General features: G+C 33.0%; 1 protein-coding gene across 3 annotated transcripts in view; it reads left to right on the forward strand.

Annotated features, from left to right (window-relative positions):
• LOC106467559 (CUGBP Elav-like family member 4) overlaps positions 1–21,627 on the forward strand; it is a 477,292-nt gene that overhangs the window by 273,717 nt on the left and 181,948 nt on the right. The gene's annotated exons all lie outside the window — the stretch shown is intronic.

Genomic DNA, 21,627 nt, shown 5'->3' on the forward strand with positions numbered 1-21,627 from the left:
AAACCCGGATTCTAGCGTTGTAAATCCGCAGACATACCGCTGTGCCACTGGGGGGGGGGGGGCTAAATGAGTAAAATGTTCTTTTGTAATTAATAATCATAATGAAAAGTAACATGTTTTAGTATATGACCGTACCTAACAAACTGTCATACTGTATCTATACTGTGAATATAACGTGTGGAATACTTGGATGATAGCCTGATACAGAAACATTATTTTCATCTATGATTAGTTTCTAACATGGATCTTTCTTCAGAACTTACGTAATGATAATTTGTGATATAGGCAGGAATTATCCACATGGATCTATAACTAAATTAAATCAATCGGTTAAGTTTGTATCTGTGTATAAGTAATCGTAGTGACTGATACGAAACTTCATTAAAAACTGATAACACAGATCCAATTCTTAGAAATCTTTCAGTATGCCCAGATGCTCCGCCTTGAAATTCGTCACTCGAGTTTTTATCTGATGAGGATGAATTCTTTCTTAAGTATCATCAGAATCGTTTAAAATTTCAAAAATGAATGCACACATTAAAATAGGCTTAGGCTTTCACGAGGCTGAACTCTACCTTAAGGTCATAGTAATAAACAAATAATAAAAATACATGTACAACACAAAATAGGCTTAAAATAAAAGTTCTCTTATAATTATCTGAAGTGTAAAGGTTGTTTTTGTTCTAATTTTATTATCGAAATAAGTTTAAGCAAATTAACTTTGGTAACGCTGAAGTCTATCTTATGATCATAATAATATAAAAATGTCAGGAATGAATGTTCATCAAAACTTAAGCAGTTATTCATTAATAATAAACCCATTGCTCTTGGAATATGTAAGTTAGAAGTTTTCATCTCGTACTTCCTTGTAAAATCCTTCATCCGTAAAAAGTAACATTTCGTACTTTTCATGAGTATTAAATAGCAATTTTAACAACGTTCCAAAAACTTCCTGAATTGTATGTTCCGGCTATAAAAGCAAGATGTTGTTGTCTAGGAGACACACACGTGTAGAACGTGAGCTTGGACAAACTTCTCAAACCTAGGTTTAGTATACGTGTCTAACAAGTACTTAACATCAAAAAACATTCAACAAATAACAATGGTCAGCTTTTACAACTTCTAGATCAATAACAGTGACAATAGCTATAAACAACAGCTTAACTTCTGAAGAACAATTCGTGACATGAAGTAACAATTGTAATGTGCACTTATTTTTTAGTTGGTAATTCTATCTTATAACTTACATCAACTTAAACTAAAGATAGAATACGCATCTTAAAATTACCTATCTTAAGAGAAAGCTATTTTAACACTAGCTCATCTTCTTGTATAGGCACGTCATATAGATTTATCCTATTTCAATATGGATAATATCTCTGAACATCCTTTATCTGGAACCTAAGATGACTGAAACATGTTTTTCATAGGTATGTGCATGACTAAGGTCTGCAATTTTAGTTTCAGTCACAGATTTGTCTGAAGACGAGAACTATGACTCCAGAAAAATAAAGTGAATAAGTTCTTTAAACGTGACGATAAATGTTCAGGACGCAAAGCAAAAGTAAATTTGTATATTATAAATTGAAACCTAGATTAATTAAATATTTGTAAAGATAACTTTACTTTCTAGCAGTCCCCCGAAAGGTTAGCGGTAAGTTTACAGATTTGCAACGCTTAAATCAGGGATTAGATTCCCCACTATTGACGGAACTCAGATAACCCATTCTTTAGCAGCATACATATTTTACATATTAAAATAAATCAAGATCCTGGTAAATATGCGTGAACGAAGTTCGAACCCTGGACTTTCAGTTCTGGGACTATCACTTTATCAGCTGAAATATGAGGCCATTGTAGTATTTTCATAAGTAATTTAAAATCATATACATTTCTGTGATATATGATATACCATAACAAAGGCTTTTGATATTAAGATTTAAATATTTATATATGTATATATCTGAAAAAAATCCAAAACAGTATGTAACATATAAACTTTTAACATATATAGCATAATTTAAATTAAACTGTATTTATTCATTACTTTTTAATGTGAAGTTCAATAACATTTATTGCAAGTTGTGTGGCAGTTGATTCAGCTTGTAAACATGTGAAGATGCCTGTAGCGAAATAATTACACCCAATAATTCCTTATAGGTGACAAATCTGTAAATGTTTAATGATTCATATATTTAATAATTAATTTCCTCTGTTTATATTGCTTTATACAAAATGCGAAATGGTAGAAAATTCTTCAAGAACTAACTAAAATCATTTTTATAATGCCTCTTTAAAAAAAGCTACATTTTGAAATAAAATATAACTTACAAGATAATAACTAAAAAGGATTTCATGAAAGTTAATTTCAAGTAAAATATGCATTAGTTTTAGTAGCAATATTTTTTTAAAGATAATGTTTTGCATTTGGACAATATGTATAAGACATCTATTCCTGTAGCAAAATAACTTTAAAATATAATGTTTGAAATAAGCTTAATGTTTGTTTAAGATATTGTTTTAAAATGTTTTGGATCCAAAAAACAACTGAACTTAAGAGGCTAGTTAAAAATACAGCAGTCATGTATCATGTACATTTAAGATGCTAATTCGTTGCTATTTATTTCTTTGATTTAGAAAATTAATTCAATACATAAAGTAATGACTTGTATTGCTTAGCTTCTAAATATTAATTTCATGATACAACATGGTAACTTTTGAACAATAATTAATTACATAAAGAAGGAACTGTAATGAAAAGCTTAGTTCCTGACGAATTCGTCAATGAAATACCAACTGTAATATAGAACTTAGTTTTTGAAGAATTCGTCAATGAAGTACTAACTGCGATGAAAAGCTCAGTTCCTGAAGAATTCGTCAATGAAGTACCAACTGTAATATAGAGCTTAGTTTCTGGAGAATTCGTCAATGAAGTACTAACTGCGATGAAAAGCTTAGTTCCTGAAGAATTCGTCAATGAAGTACCAACTGTAATATAAAGCTTAGTTTCTGGAGAATTCGTCAATGAAGTACCAACTGTAATATAAAGCTTAGTTTCTGGAGAATTCGTCAATGAAGTACCAACTGTAATATAGAACTTAGTTTCTGGAGAATTCGTCAATGAAGTACCAACTGTAATATAGAACTTAGTTTCTGGAGAATTCGTCAATGAAGTACCAATTGTAATGTAATGCTTCGTTTCTGAAGAATTTATCAATGGAGTACCAACTGTAATATAAAGCTTAGTTTCTGGAGAATTCGTCAATGAAGTATCAACTGTAATATAAAGCTTAGTTTCTGGAGAATTCGTCAGTGAAGTACCAACTGTAATGAGAAGCTTAGTTTCTGGGGAATTCATAACACTAAGTAGAAATTTTAACGTGTAGCTGAGGTATTTGAGATTTATTTATGACATAAAGTAGTAGTATAAGATCGGGCTTAGATTTTGAAAAATTAACTATGACTCAATTTAATTTGTAGCATTCATTGTAAAAATATCATACAAAGTTTATTTGATTGTTTGTAGTTAAGCGCAAAGCTACGCAATAGATATAAAAACCCGGCTTTTAGAGGCATGAGTCTTCATCCTTACCACTGTGGTACTGTGGTCCGTATTACTTCTGTTTACGTGACAATAGTACACAATCAGTAGTGGAATAAATTCAGCAACATTAGATTTAACGTGGAATTTGATAATAATTTGCTTATGTGCTTTCAAGTACGTTTAGTGGATTTGATGGTCACTCTAACTGGACTGGTCTCAATTGTAGCCATCAACAGGTCACAGTACGACCTCAACATAAGCTTGGCGTAAATACACATATACACAGGTTTTTACAAGACTATAGTTACACGAGCAAGGCTTAAATATACATGGGTCTTTCCATGATTTATCTTTTTCACTGAAAAGTTTGGAATATTCTTTATAGTCCGTCATATAATACGTGTATCATCTCAGTTACATGTTTATATGTTATATGTCGTCCAATGACCAATCACAATACAACTATATAAAAAGTAAAACATAAACGGTTCTAGAGAAAAGTTAGGTTTTTTATATTGTTTATATGTGTCATCCAATGACCAATCTCAGTACAGCTATGTAAAAAGTAGAACATAAACGGTTCTAGAGACAAGTTAGGTTTTTTATATTGTTTATATGTTATGTGTCATCCAATGACCAATCACAGTACAGCTATGTAAAAAGTAGAACATAAAGGGTTCTAGAAACAAGTTACGTGTTTTTATGATTATGATTATAGAGACTGATCATACGAAAAAAAAGAAACTGTTTCGAACCCTGCATACAAAGTGACGTTTTCTTGTCTTAAGAAGAAGAAAAAGTAGCAAAGAAACAAAACTTACACGAGACATTTTCCCTTGTCTTTAAAACCGTTAATTTCCTATTTGTTATATAAATGCGCTGTGATTGGTCACTGGATCACATATAACATATACGAGTGAATCTCCACCTTTACTTGCGCCACAAGGCACGAGATATAGTCTACAGTCAATGCCCATACCCCAGTCAGAGAAAAGCTTGTTATCACGTTGGTTGCGGTAAGCTATAAACTTGGTTTTATTTAGAGATACGGTTTAAAACTTTGCATGGTATTTTTTATGTATCACCTCCACATTTAATACATTCTCCATATACTACACACATTAAATAGTTCATGTGCTACTGCTTTTGCCAAGAATATTAGATAAAGAAAACGTCTTTCTAGTTTATGTCAGACGTTATAAAAGATTTTAATACGTTTGGTTCTAATACAGTTACGTTTTTTGATTAACAATGTCACAAATGGAGACCAACAAACAAATTGAAAATGTAAGAAATTGTATTGAAAAGGTGTTTTCAGTGGCAAGATTGTAAACTAAAAATGTCATTTGAGGGAAGTGTAAAATATGACAGCGTTTCAGCTTTTCATGCACAAGTCTTACTTTTGAGACTAAAACAATAACTGAACGGCATTCTGTGTTCAATCGAGAGCAACTAGTTGTCCCTGGACAACGATCTGCGAACAAATGTTCCATCCTGAATTTTCATCAGTAAGTGAGAAGACATGAAAAATTTATAAAATGTTCAAGGCATCGAGCTCGTTGGGAGGTAATTGTTGCGTATCCATAAGTGTAATAGATATACATAAAATTTTCAATGAATTTCCTAGAAAAATTATTTAACATTTTTCTTATTTGACAATGTCAGATTCAAAATATATTTGTTATATTTGGAAGCAAAACTGGTGCTGTATGATTAATTTTAACCAACAAAGAGCGAATAATATACATAATTGAATAACACTTTTTTTTCCATGTACGTATTCTGTCATTACGGTCAGCATTTTCCTATTAAGGTTTTTTTTGTTGTTGTTGCTGTTAAGTGTAAAGCTACACAATGGCCTATCTGTGTTCTGCCCAAACCGATTGTTTAAACGCTATTTTTAACGTCATAAGCCCCTCGTTAAGATTTGCCGATGATCTACCGGGGACAATATTATAGATTAAAGAACACTGAATCCCTGTACAATCATCTAAGTGTAACAAGAACAGTGGTGAAAATATGGTAATAACTAGTTAGAGCTGTTTGATAGATTAAGGCAACAGCAAAATGCTTTTATCCATTATCTTCTTCCCATATCTTATTTCCATTCTGTTTCGGTAACATAAGTTTGTTTGTAAAACTCGGTCTAAGTGGGGAAACAAATCAAGTTCAACACAGTGAATGTCTGTTGCGTGTGAAACAATAATATGCGCAGATACTGTCCCCTGTAAAACCGCACTTTTATCAATACTAAAACGTTAGGCTGTGAAGTCCCACATATACTGACTTTTTTATGTTTTACGAAATATATCAGTATTATTCTTTGCTTCAACAAGTCAATCATTTAAAATATTTATAGATCACAATAAAGCTAGTTCGGTTATAGTTTGGACTTGTAACCTAAGCGCAGATCAAACTTTATACGTGACAATAAAGTTTGTTTGGAATCAGTTTTACTTTTTTATGGAAATAAATTCCTTGAAAGTTTAAATATAAAACATCAGATACAGATTTCCGTGAAGTCAGATTTAAAACTTAAAAATGCAACTAGAATTCTCAGTAATGTTTACTTTATAAATGCAGATAGTTATTTTTATGGAAGTAAAGCAACTCTGACTAATCAAAATGAAACTATATCTGAGTTCAAAGGTGACTACTTTAGATAACACTGGGCTCAGATCTTACCGCTATAAATGAAACTGCATTGACTTGCTCTATACATCTAAACTACTATAAGCGAACCAAGATTTTCGAGTAAAAATAACTTGATTTAAGCAACAAATTTGTTGTTCATAAATACAAGTACTTTTACCTGAGCTGTAGATTTAAATTTTAACTGAAGTTTATTTTCTTCAGCGATGAGCAAGTGTAATTCTTATAAGTTACACTAAAATTACTTGAGAATCAGATGTAAACTTTAATAACGTTATCAAGTTTATTTGAAGCTAAACTTATAGCATAATGAAACAATATTATTTATTTGAAGGAAGACTTGAACAGCGAAACAAAGAAGATAGATAACGTATATTAGAGCTAAAGTTTAATATTTTGGAAAAGTGATATTCAGTCATATAACCAAGCATGATTATTATGAAAATAATGGATGCCTTTTTTAATTAATCTAAGTACAGTCTTTTCAGTTATAAATATACAGTTGAAGAATAATTTCATATTGTACTGTGGTGCCTTAATGAATATTGTGTAGGTTGTTTTAGAAACGTTTTCATGAGACATACAGCATATTTAATTTGGTTAATATCAATAAACCGATAAAAAAATGTATCATACTTTTGACACTGTAACACATTATTCTCTACTTTTATGTTCAACTTTTCCTTATTACAAATGTGATTTCTCTACAAAAGATCGCTAAGCTGTCTTTCCGCCTTCTCTATTCTCCTGAAAAAAAACTTAAGACGGAAGAATGTGCACCCCTATCTATTTTGCACAGAACTATGAACGGCAGTTATCTTCAGGCACGAGCGAGTGTTCCAACCGGCCGATTACTTTTTAAAAGAATGTAGTAAAAGGATCACGTCTTATTTTAATGGCGAGACGTCTCTTATTGTCTCTGTACATTTATTTTCAGGAGACGTTCCATTACCTGGGTGTACGTCTTGTTGTAATTGTTCGCTCCCTGAACTTTGAATCCGCTTCCCTGAACAAAAGGTTATCTTACAGATAACGTGCAGGGAATTATTTCTAAACTTTTTTTATAAAGCAATTTCAGAAGTTTGAAACAAGACAACAATCAATATTACATAAACAAAGAGGCGATAAACCCTGAAAACGTGATAGAAATGTTTCGAAAAAAATAAAACAGAATACCTTGTTATAAAGGAGGGATTACGTATGTAACATTTCGATTTAAAAAATTATACTATTTCATTAACACTCACATATGACTTTTTCCTTTCTTCGGAGCTAGAGTGAAAAATACTTTCGGGTGAAGGTTATTTTTAAATTCCTTTTATTTTCAGTTTGGATAAAAGCTAGCTGACTCCATGATTTATGAAAACTAACGACTCCTCTTACTTAGTGTCCTAAATAGTAGCTTGTATACATCCCCCTGTTATGTTCACTGTCAATGTAAAATGATGTGTATTTAGGTTTCACAGACAAGAGTCATGTTCAACTTTTCCCGCTACTCACGTGACACTCAGGGAAACGTGTTTTCATCATACACTTGCTATACTTAGGTTTGCTAACATTTCTCTATGAGTCTAACAGTGAATTTCTTCTACTACGCCATATAATGTGCCGACATCTCCTTATTACACATCTACAGTGACTTCACCTTCCACTACACACACACACAATCACTTGATTCAGATAGAGATGTTTATTTTCATAATACATATGAGATGGTTAACCTTAACGTATGTTTCAACCATAGTTGTGTGACTGTCATATTTTATACCACATATAACTGAAGTCTGCTTACACTGCCCATACACATGAGTTTGAGAATACTGTGCAGAACATCTGTTTCCATCACATATATAAGATATATATGATATCTTACATTACACATATGATACCGAACTATTTTGATAACAAACACACGTGACACCTATGTAAACATTCCTTTCTTCGACACACTTATCAGACCAGCCTTAGCGTTTGTTTCCACTTTACATTTGAGGAAATAACCTTGACGTTTGTTTTTCGCTTCGCTCACATGAAACAAAATTAGCCATTTGCTTTCATCATACACACACACACAACACATACCGTGAACTCTGTTTCCATTACACTCATGTGGACCAAAGTTGGCGTCTGTTTATACCTGAAACATACGTAACATACAACAAAATGCCTGTTTTCACCACATGCATATGAAACTGACCATAACGTTTAACCACACAAATATCCACGATGACTATTTTAAACTATTATTTAATAACAATACAGAGATTGAGTACGTTATATTAAAACAATTTTAGATCCTCACCGTGTTGTTACAATATATGTCCCCACGTCCAGTCAAACATCTTACAGCGTAGTTTTCATTCCAGAAAGCTCCATTGCAAGTCTTTCATATTCAAAGAACACAATTCTTCACTATACTTTTTTCATTATCTAGTGTATGGAGCCGACGGTTCAACTTTTGTGTTCATGGATTATCACCTGTTACCAGACACCATAATTTGCTTACCACAGCTGGAGTACGATTTGTTGCAGGTCATTTTTTGGAGAGTTCTGATGTCCCATGTTGATCCATATTCCTTTGTTTTTTAATCTCATTAAGTATAATAGATATGTATGGCAATAACCGTTATACCAGCGTAAAAACTTCATACTCTGAGATCGGAATTTAGAATTTCCAAGATGGAGATATCTCTTATTCTTAATGATATTGAAAATCAATTTGGGACACCAGGGCTCTCCAGAAAGAAACCTGCAACAAATCTTACCCCAGTTGTGGTAAACAAATTACGGCGTCTGATAACAGGGGATACTCCATGAAAGTATGTGACGGTTGAACGAATACGTCGTAGAAGCATCATGTGCACACATGACTTGTGTTACATTTCTAGATGGAAATCCTTCTTCATTGTGTTGCGTACTTTTGTTTGAATACAAGGAAGGCTTTTGCCACTGACTTTTGTGTTGATGGATTATCACCTGTTACCAGACACCGTAACTGGTTTACCACATCTGTGGTACAATTTGTTTCAGGTCTCTTTTTGGAGAGTCCTGGTGTACCAAGTTGATATATATTCCTTTGTTTATCAATATCATTAAGTATAAGAGATATCCCCACCTTGGAAGTCCCTGATCTCAGAGTATGGAGTTTTATGCCGATATATTACTGCCCTACATACCATTCCCATACGTGATCAAATTTTAGAGGCATCACATTAACCCACGAAAGTCAAATAATGTGAATATGTAGTTCTGATACCTTCTGTTCCACTGCGATATTATCTCGACTGGAGTTATCGCGTGACTTGCTACTTTGCAAATTCAAAATCTTTTTAATGTAATATACTCAACTTTTTGCCTAAAAAGTGGTATAAATTTCCATTTCAGTAATGTACCTCTACAGCAGATTATTGACCAAAATATGTTTACTGAACATTTAATTTTATTTAATTCATGAATTAGAAGACACGTTTTTTTTTTTTCACAAACAGATATCCATGTTGTAAAATACAACGCTGGAGTCTTTAACAAGCTCAGAGTACACATGAGTTTGATATTTTGTTACAATTCTTGAAACTATTTCAATTGTTGATATATTACAGGAATAGTTTCTTTGTTTGTAATTAAGCACAAAGCTACACAATGGGCTATCTGTGCTCTGCCCATCACGGGTATCGAAACCCGGATTCTAGCGTTGTAAGTCCGCAGACATAACGCTGTGCCACTGGGAGGCTACATGAATAGTCAATACATTCTAACAAGAAATATCTTCAACTTATAATAAATATCGCTGTTATCTCATCAAGCTCAGAAAAAAGATATGTTTAATATTTTGCTCTAATTACCGAAACGATCTCAATTGTTGATATATCGTACAAATATTCAATATATCATCGAAAGAAATATGTTCCTACTGATGATATTATCATACTTCAAAGCATATAAAATAATTTTAAGGGACTTTGGACGTTTAAATTTAAAACGTTAACTTTAGTGCTAAGAGTCTTTGTCATATGCCCCCCCCCCCAGTGGCACAGCGGTATGTCTGCGGCATTACAACGCTAGAATCCGGGTTTCGATACCCGTGATGGGCAGAACACAGATAGCCCATTGTGTAGCTTTGTGCTTAATTACAAACAAACAAACTTTGTCATATGCATATTTTGTCATAAAGAATATGTTAATATTTCGCCAAATTTAGTCTGCAATATTTCGAGTACTTTTATGATTATAATACGCTATTAGTAAACACAGTAGATTGATAAATATTTCATAATTAATATTATTATGCGATACATCGTGGGTTATATTTAAAAATCCTTATTTGTCAACACTGAAACTCTAGTTCAAATTATGCTCCTTAAAGATATCCTAGATTAATTTAAACTAAGAGTCTAAGAATTAAACCAAGGGTGAAATATAGATTTATCACCCTATTTTGTGTAAGATAGTACTTAACTACATGTTTCAAATTTGTTTGTCACCGGTTTCAGATCTCATCTTAGGTATACGTGTGTAATGTAATTTTAATTGGTACTTCATCTGGTAGGCGATCGGTTATTTAATCTTATGTGAGTATTAAGCATAATCAGAATTGTGTTTTGCATATATCGTGAATAGAATTGCCAATGAAGAATCTCGTTAGATAAGAACATGAAAATCATTTTGTTTATTATTATTATTATTATTATATGGATTGAGGTTTATATCAATAACAAATATAATTCAGTTGTTGGAATATCTTACCGAAGGAAATAATTTAAGTAAATAGATAAATCTTTACAATTTGTTTTTGAACTAATGTATTTCAGAACTTTTAACAAAAAAGTGGTTAAAATGTATGCATCGTTTGGTAACATTTAAATAAACACAATGTATTACGTTTCCTCTGTACGCATGCTGTTCTAACCTTACTGTTGAAGAACAGCGAAACATTGCTTCAGTATAGTGTTATATGTTACACATTTTAGTGGAATGGATTGCTTCTGCTTTCTGAATAATAGCCCCCCCCCCAGTATGTCTGCGGCATGACAACGCTAGAATCCGGGTTTCGATACCCGTGGTGGGCAGAGCACAGATAGCCCATTGTGTAGCTTTGTGCTTAATTACAAACAATTCTGTATAATAATAATATATATATATATATATCTTATTGTTCCGACCTTACTGTTAAGTATTGTGTTATTAGACACCTATATGTCCCCTTCCGGAGCACTGCCTGCCAAGTAAGAGTTAGGAATTTATTTTATATCACTGTAAGGAAAGGATATTCCTCTTCCAACTTCCCAAAGCTTAGTTTCAGATAAGTAATGACATATTTTATATTTATTGTGTATCTAAAAATCAACCTTGCACTGGCAGAGTTGTATATCTATAAACGTGGCCGTAAAAGAGTTAAAAGAAAAAAATTACCCAAGGAAAATTTAAAATTCATACAAATATAAGCATCTACCTATTGATAGTTGTAACGATATCACTTCTTTTGTTTAAGAGCACTTGTGTTTCAACCAGATTTATTCCCTTCCCCTAGATGGTATTTCATAATGTGCTCTCTAACTGTTGAACCATTCGATTCCTATCATGCGCAATGTCAGTCAAGAGAAGAAGAAAAAGATTAGTTTAATACCTTCTCGCGATTTATGACAGTATATATATATATATGATGGAAATATGTCGATATGTGTGTGCGGCTAAGCCTTCGCAAGAATGGCAAAGAAAACTCATTCTAAACCACGTTTATTTCACCATGACAGAAATAACAAGTTTAGATGCCAGAAAAAGCAGTTTGGGTAGTAGACACAAAATGGCTTTCTTCATAATTCAAATTGATGAACTGTTTTTCGATATATCTCTAAATGTCTCCACCAAGCCGATCTACACAATCTATAAGCTATTCGAAGCATGCGTTTCACATGATGCCATTTATTACTTCAGTACAGAAGCTTGCTTCAAGACGCGATATATTCTTTTTCATTTGAATATCTGTGTTTGGACCGAGATCCTTCCAGTATTTTCTGTGCTTCTTTTTTTACTTCTTTCACTTATCCAAGTTAATGCTATAAAAATCCTAACTGCGCATTTCTTTGCTATAGGTATTGAATTAATAAAACATAAAATGTGCGAACACAAAAGTCTAAGAGTACAGAATTGACGTTGCTGGATCCTTTCGAAGCCAGAAACGAATGAGATTTTTCACAAAATAGAAAACTGTTGTTAACCTTACCATAAAAGATGTGAGATCCACACGAAGATTTGCAGAGGCGCATATACTAATATTAAAGGAAACGTAAAAAACGCGTTCTTTCCAATCGAACCTTGTTCGGATCAGTTTTCATGGAATTCGGCCTTATACGGTCAACAAGTATCGGATGTGGACCTCTTGATGGAGACAGCTTCCTTCTATTCTTCCGCTAGTTTAAACACAAGTAACAAGGTGATCATGAAGGCTGCTGTTGTCATGGCAACCTAAAACCCGTAGTAAACCACAGGCTTCTTTCTTGATGAGTCCACAACTTTCCTCGAGGTCTCTTCAGGCTCATTTAATTCCAATCTAGAAACATGGCAGACGTGGCACGGGAAAACTTTTCTGTTACCAGGTTGTGAAGTTTAGCTCATTAGTAAGAGTTATGTAGACTTAGTGAAACTATGCCTGCAAGGCGTGTACTGGAATGTGCAGTTTTATTTTTAAAGTGCTGTCAGATGTTACTTCAAATGATATTAGAGCATTTTACAAAAGAGTTGTTTAACTTTTTAGTATGTAGTATTTTAACAAGAATTCGTGAGAAATATTATGCCTTCTTGTAGGTAATATTGCATAGTTTGATGTCATTATGTATGTTCAAATGTATAGATGTTTGAGATTCATCACTCATCCTTGAGCTTGCTCGTGACGGAAAACAAAGTTCAACAATGTTTCTGTGTATCTTGTCACATTAATATTAAAAGTTTATTCATCCTGCTGTTTGTCAAAGCGAGGGTAAAGCTAGTAGCACTATCTGCCGTACCTAATCTCAAGTCAAAATAACACTTGAGCTTAATGTGAAACTAGCTTACTGGCATATAAAAATTTTTATCCTACTATTTGACAGAGCAAAGGTAAAGCTATTAGCAGTAGCTCCTATTCTTAGTGTCAAAACACCACTTGAGCTTAACGTTAAACTAGTATAAAATGGCGAGACAATGTGGTGATATAATGCTAATAGCTTTCACATCACCAGCACATCTACTATTGCAAAAGTTGGTTTAAGATAGTGACTAACAGACGCTGATGCATAACTGCCGTTAACTGGATGCATGACAGTAAGGTCTATATATTTGGATAAGGCTGTGTTATCTCTGAATTACGTGGATCTAGCTGATTGATGTAATTTTAATCCAAGGTATTTATAACGGAAATGCATAGGTGAAGGTTCTAAGTTTTTATAAGCACTGCTGCTTTATCAGAAAACTAAGCATTTCTTTGATTTTTTTTCAGATTTCACGAAAGCTCTGTTAGTAGTGAGCATAATCAAATATATTTGTAACTGCTTTACGATCTATCTTTATTAAAGATGATAAAGTGTTTTAAATCGACCTTGTAGTGTGGTTTTAAAATAAATAAAGTTCGAATAAAGACGATTCTATATTTAGTTATCTATTCTTTCACCAGCTGCCGAAAATTAATGTTTTTAAAGAATAACTTCTTTTGTACGCCACAATACATGAAGAGAAGCTCAATATAATATTTCATTTTCTGTTACCGTATCAGTATTAGGAATATTTTAAAATAGGCAACTCGCAAGGAGCACCTTTATAAGTAACACAGGACACACTGGACGTTAACTGTTAACGGATATCGAAACTCTGTAGTCTTATTAGTATTCACTTCAGAACTAGTGGATGGTAGCGTGTAGAGATTGCTCTCTGCCTCTGTCAGCATGGCCTCTTTGGTCTATGTGTGTTAATAACACAATGTTTTTGTACTTTTCCACATAGCTATTAGAGGAGCGTGACTTAATGGGTTGATTACGCAACAATTACTTCTGACACGACAATGCTTTTATCTCCCATCTCGACTTCTACTTCGTGTCAACTCGGGAAGTCTAAGACGTAGAGTGGAATGTAAGATTTAATAGGATGTGCTCATTGTTTTGGTGTCCCACATGCCTCAACTTTAAATGACAGTTTGCTGTTTGCGTTCATTTCAGTACATTAGCAGGAAATGTAGCGTTACGATGGAAGAACTGTTGAACTTTGAACAGCTAATATCTTATGCAATGGCATAGAGATGTTTAATCGTACTTTCTTTTGTTCACAAAAGATAACTGAAAACTAAGTAAAGGTTATTTTATAAAAATTACTTTTACATTCATTGTTTAATTTGTGATATATAACGAAATCCCAATGTTTGAATTCCATTGATTCCATTTTTATTCCCTCAAAAAATCGAATGTTATATAAATGATTTACTTAATACTTGAATAAACATTAATTTCCGTTTAAGAGGTAATATGTCTGTTTATTTTGTTAAATTTCGCACAAAGCTGCGCTAGGCCTATATGCGCTAGTAGTCCCTACTTTTGAAGTGATAGATTAGAGGTAAGCTGGCAAGTCAACATCTCCCACCGCCAGTTCTTGACAGACCGGAAAGTGAGATTTGACCGTCATTCTTTTAACGCACTCACGTCCACAAAGTGCGAAGCGCGATATTTGTCGGAACCTCAGATCCGGCTTGTTAACCACTGGATCGCGCGTGGCCAATTTAACAATTGAAAATTATGTTTACACATCTCTGGTTCAATGTGAGTGATAGACGAAACGATATACTAGGGTATATAAAAATTCCCATGGCTTCCCGGCAGATGTCGCTCTTAATTTTATATAAGTTTTAATACTATGAACTGAAAGAACCTTTCTTTCGTACGTATAAGTAATAACCCGCGGCAATTGAAAGACTGCTCTTTGGTAAAACTTTATTGACCTTATAAGATGAACTTCTACTGAAAGGATGTTCCTGTCAAAAATAATTTATATCTTTTGCACTATTTTTTTTCAACCTAAATGTTTCTTTTGGCACTTCTATTGATCGAAACAACTTTCCGAAGATCTAACTTTTGATGTCATAAAAGCAGTTTAGTTTTCAGTTTTTTATATGTTTTGTTCCATTTGCTTAATGAAGTAAGATCGGGGTGAGATTTATGTTACTTAAGTCAGAAATTAATGACAAATTTTGTAAATAATAAGTTAAATAAATGTTTTTATAGCAAAACAGAATATAGACATTACAGGACATAATACAATTTCATCATACAAAACTGTTTCAATTTGTGTTTGTGATGGTTTTAGTTTTATTGTGTTTTGTCCAAATTGTGTTATTTACGAAGATATGTGAAGCTGTACATCAATACATACAATAAATATACTTTTATTCATTTTTTTATCTATCTATAATAAGCAGTAATATAAGTTCCCAATTGTTGTGCAAGATGCAACCTAACGAAAATCAAACACGTGAAAAAAATAACTTTATTTTGTGAACCACTAATAACATGAATCACACTGACACAAACAGATTTGGCGAGACGAAATACAAGAAAGCAGAAACGGAAAATTCCAAAATATGACCAATGTTTGATAATCTCCATAGGTACTTTTCACACATTCTGTTGCTACTTTTCACTCTGTCTCCATTATGTTCAATAATACTCAGAATCGTATTATCGATTTACGCGACGTATCTAAAAACTATAAAAGGCACCTTTCCTAAATTAAAACTGTGTTTAAAAACATTGGTTCCAACAGCATGAGTGGAGATGACAGATGTAGAATTATTAACATATCTTACTATACTTTCATAAAGAAACATCACTTTCAGTACATGAAATATATGATTTAGCATTTTTCGCTTTCGACTAACGCCATACTGATAACTAACACGGACATGATAGTTTAAGATTTGTTGCAAATTTGATGGAAAAATATCTATTCCACATCGTTGCATCAATCGGTATTTTTATACACACTGACCCGAATAAATTTATAAATTAATGCAACAATATGGAAGAAATATTTTCTCATCAAATGTGCAATAAATCCAACATTATCACTTATTATCAGAGTAGCTCCATTTTGAAAATGTAGAAAAGATTTATTTCCAGAATATACTCGAAAATGAATATTTAAGACATGTATTAAGATTGTCTATTGCACATGCTTTAAATAGTCAGACGCCTGTTTTATGCCAGCTCATTATATTATAATAAAATGATCTTCTAATCTGTAGATGGCGCTGTAATTTTAACATGTTTTCAGGTATGGATATATTTCTATGCAATTGATATTAAACGAATGGACTGAATTAAAATATATATCAAATTATAACAGTTTTGGATTTTGATCTAAGTATTCTGCATAAAAAGTAAAGACACATGATAAACTTTCAAAACTTCTTTACTTAAGAGCAATTTCAGACAAACGCTACTCTCACAGCTCGTCCTAAGCATAATTTTCGGCTTTCAGAAAAGTCTCATTGTACCTTTTGTTTCGCTAACGCTCCAATTTATTTTAGCGGTCACAGGGAAAACAACACGAGTAGTGTACATTAAAATAACGGATTCCATATAAAACGTTAAAGATCAATAAATTGAGTTGGTAAGAAAAATGGTGCATATTAATTATTTCAGACAAGGCCTAAGGCGTTATTGCTAATGAGTATCCAGCGAAGATGAATAGTGTCCATGAATTGGTTAATCATATATGTTTTATAGCGAGTAGGGATTCTTCTCTAATTTGAAATAGCAATTAGTTTCGATGAAAAAAGCCTAGGTCATCAGCAAAGTTCTGCCTGTCTCAATTTCTGTGGCTGAACATTGTTATTATGCTTTAAATTGCATCACAATACACAATAAAGTAAAGCCTTGGGAGTTTGACGGTTAGGAATGAGTCTAATGGGAAGATTCAGCATTGTCTAATCATTGAACGGGTTTCAAGTCTTTTATCTTTTCCTCACAGAGGTTTTTGTTATTATTATTATGTGTAGAACAATTTGTTTGTTGAATTTCGCGCAAAGCTAAACAAGGGTTATCTGTGCTAACCGTCCCTAATTTTCAAGTGATAGACTTGATTTATAACAACTAGTCGACACCGCCCACTGTTAACTCTTTTAAGCTACTCTTGTCAGACCAAATAGTGAGATTTGACTGTCACTCCTGCAATGCATCCACAGTCCAAATGGGCAATTTTTATTTATCTTTGTTTGTTGTTGTTTTTGCGGTAGTGGGACACGAACCATGGAACCTAACATCCATAGTCCGGTACGCGCTTAACTCGTGTGCAGAACAATATTGAGAGACAATACTATAGGTAAACAGAAAGTGATGAAGAGATAAATATAGAAAGAACAATGATATCTGTGTGTATAATGACCGACATAGAAATAACTGAAAAAAAAGAGAGAGGCATACGAAAATAATTATAAGTGGTATGGAATGAGGTGCTGTAGACTTACATTGTAACAATATTATTGAGGTCATTTAAGGTCATCATTTGAAAATGTTGTTAATATACATCACACTTTTAACATCAGCTCACCGGTGCTGGACTTCTTCTTTGGTTCAGGTGCTACGTTCTTTATGGCTAATGTTTCTCTTAATCTGAGCCACTGCTCATTTTCAGTGTTTCCAATAATTTGGAACTGTTCAGTTTCTACATTTACATTCACGCATTTTTCTTTATGTCGGAAAATGTTTGAGCTGATGTTAAAAGTGTGATAAGAGAGAAAAAATTCACATGTTTGAAATTACCTTGTGTTAGTTATTTAAATATACATCGTATATATATTCAAAATGTCAATTTCAAAGATGTGTACAGTAACAAATAAAACATTTTAAACCGGTAATTACGAAAATCGCTCTTCAAGAACAACGTTATAGACATAAATTCACCCTTTCCATGCATATTGAGTTGTGCCACAGAAGATCAAAATTCGATCATAGCAAAGGTTATTACACAAATCTAAGTTTGAGGTGCAAGGTCAAAATTTTATATAACCAGATCATTGTATATTTGACGGGTACGAGAGATTAAATTATTGTAATAAAACCCCATTCATTGTGCTGCAACTGTTCCCAAATTATCTAAATAATGGTACAATTTAATATGGTACTTCTATATGGAGAATGTCATCAGAATGTCCGATCTGCTGCCAGAGTGCATGACGAACGGTTCCCTTGGTGGACGTCATCCTTTCTTCAGATAACAGGAAATACGTGTGTTAGTAGATACTTACTACAGGTTCATTTACGCAAAGATCCCGTGCGGGCAAATTAAAAAGAGCAACCAGTGTTGACAGTGAAGCCGCCTTATTGAAATGTGTCATATTTGGGCAACATTTTGAACACAGTTATTGATTCTTTGCCATAATTTCATAATACTGATCGTTTTTTATTACCTTAAAATGTGTAATGTGTTATTGCCGATCCTTTGTAATTTACATTTTTTGTGTATTATGCATACTAATTAAAACTTGGAAGAGCATTATCTTGAATGACATAAATGATATTATCACAACACCTTAATTCGTACCGTTAACAATTTATATTTTTCTGTGCCTCTTCATTTGTGAATACGGCAATCTGAGAGTCGCGGGTTCGAATCCCACTAAACATGTTCGCCCTTTTCAGCCATGGGGTGTTATAAAGTGACGGACAATCCCACTATTCGTTGGTAAAAAGTAGCCCAAGGGTTGGCGGTGGGTGGTGATGACTAGCTGCCATCCCTCTAGTCTTACGCTGCTAAATTAAAGACGGCTATGGCAGATAGTCCTCGTGTTGCTTTGCGTTAAATTCAAACCAAACCAATTTCTGAATAATTTGTTGTCCGTGGATTATGAATAACTCAGTACATATATTTAGCCAGGTAGGTAGACACGTATGTAAAAGTAAACGGAGAAGGGAAGGTGAAATATTTTCAGTACAAGTTTCTCTGACAAAGTATAAAGAGATATCTAGAAATATGTAACTTACAAAACACTGTCAAAAAGTTAAAGGCATAGATCGGGCTTTTGTTGTATAAGTTAGCTTGCATTTGAATGTATATGGCTACATCTCAGAATAATCACTTTCATAAATGTTATTAGGGATAGAACGAAACTTTCAAAATCTGAATATTTAATCAGACAATTTAGTTAATACAAGTTATATTTGAAAAATCACACGTCCTATGTAAGTGACCAAATCAGATATGCTAAGTTACTCTTACTTTGATACTTAGGTTTTTATGTTGTTTTTTTTTGTTTTGTTTTTTGCAAAACGTAAAAGAAAAAACTATAAAGAGATAAACATGAAAAAGGAAAACGTAAGTAATTTCTTTCCGCAGGCTCTCTTTATAGATATATATTACAATCAGAACTCTGCTTACTGTCATTACTAAAGTGTTAAGGTACCGAAAGAGAATTCAGTTGAAAATCAATATAAAAACAACAACAACATTAGATGTAAGTCTCGTGGTTGGTCTATGAGTTATTGTTAATTGTAATCTTGTTCACAGCAAACCTGTAAAGTCTCGTAGTTGGTCTATGAGTTATTGTTAATTGTAATCTTGTTCACAGCAAACCTGTAAAGTCTCGTGGTTGGTCTATGAGTTATCGTTACTCGTTTATCGAGCGTCAGCTGCCCTACTTTTTCTAAGCACATTAACGCATGGATAATCTCAAAAGAAATCTTAATTGTCTATTATCACAGTTTCATGAAATGAATCGCTTCCCAGTGGCTCGGGGTAAGCTTTAAGACTTATAAAGCTAAAAATCGGGTTATGATACTAGCTGTGGGCACAGCGTAGCGTAGATAGGAAATTGTGTAGCTTTGTGCTTAATAACACTCATATAATGAGATGTATCGGTCTCATCAGGGAAAACATTTATTAACTGTCATGTCCCACTATTCGATTAGTAAAGAGTATCCCAAGAGCTGACAGGAGGTGTTGTTGAGTAGCTGCCTTCCCTGATGTCTATCACATGTGAATTAGGGACGGCTAGCGCAGAAAGCCCTCGAGTAACTTTGCGCGAAACTTAACAAAACAAAGAAACAAACAATCTATACGTAGATACTCCTTGTGTAGTTTTGCGCAAAACTATGAAACAAACAAATATTATTAGTTTTTTAATGAAGTATATAGATGTGTTTGAAGTATTATGTGTTATCGTTATAGTTATATAGAGTAATAAAACATTTTTTTTAAAAACTACCCTCCTGAACACTTAGTTTTACTTACATTTGTCTTTTAGGCTTTCGTTATTTTCCTAAAAACATCCGTGTACGTATGTTTCTTCAGTTTTATATTACATAGTAAAACCAAAAAACAACAAATTTCATAACGTTGTTTAATATTCAGTATAATATTTTAAATCCTTTTAAATAGACAGGATTAAATTAAAACTTTCGTCTTAAAGGGAGCTAGCATAACATTTGTTTGTATTTTAAACATTAAGTTTCAAACTGTAACTATATCTCTAGCTATGATGTTTGCTCTGTTCTATGTTGTTTTAGAGAACAAAATAAATTTCTCATTTTAACTAACATGGTTTGTAATTAGGTTTGATAATTTCGGAATGAGAAACCCTGTTTCGCCCTAATCTACTGGTTTGCTTCTATGTAAAGCTTGAAACGAATACCCTAGGTTTACCTCTCAGTATTCTAAGAGCAGTTCTTCCTCCCCCCCCCCCATCCTCCCCTGAGGGCTGTCGCTGTCTTTTATCTGTCTGCAGTTGCATTAATGTATCCTAGCAACTCTACAATTCTGCTTTTATGTGCGCTGTCCGTCATTAGAGCAAGGCACTGAATAATAACTCCCAGACAAAGCCAACCTAATGTTTTGATTCTGTTTAAATAGAGAAGCCGGGTTATGATCGAATTTCCTTAATGAAACCACTATTATCAGGTACAGTTTCACCTAAGGCTGTGTTTGCTGCGTGACCTCAAAGTTTTTAAAAGAAAAAACCTAAGATGTTATTTTGTAAGGAAAATGGAAATATCCATAATTTATCTTCTTTGGCTACTTTTATTAAGTTCTGGAATTTCCAATAATGAAACATTTTTCAAAGTTTACTTTGGATTAATACTTTATTCGTTTGTAAGTTCTACAATTTGTTATTGGTTTGTCTAGGCTATTTTTTTATAGTTCAAGATTCGTATTGGTTATAATATTACTATACTACCTTACTCTATATTCTTGTTTCTTATCTCATGACATTTCACGCTTCTGTAATCTTCTTCAAGAATTTTCGAGTTTGCTCATTTCAAGCTTAATTTTTCCTTTCACTTTCCTACAGTTTTTCGCAACTGACCAGCTTTTTCTTTATTTTTTAACTTCATCGCCTATCCTTTTATCTTCCAATCTCCAACAACGATTATGTTAAATTAAAATTTCTATTTTGACAATTTTCTTGTCAGATCTCTCTT

Source organism: Limulus polyphemus, unplaced genomic scaffold, assembly GCF_000517525.1.
Source record: "Limulus polyphemus unplaced genomic scaffold, Limulus_polyphemus-2.1.2 Scaffold81, whole genome shotgun sequence".
Classification (NCBI taxonomy): Eukaryota; Metazoa; Arthropoda; class Merostomata; order Xiphosura; family Limulidae; genus Limulus; species Limulus polyphemus.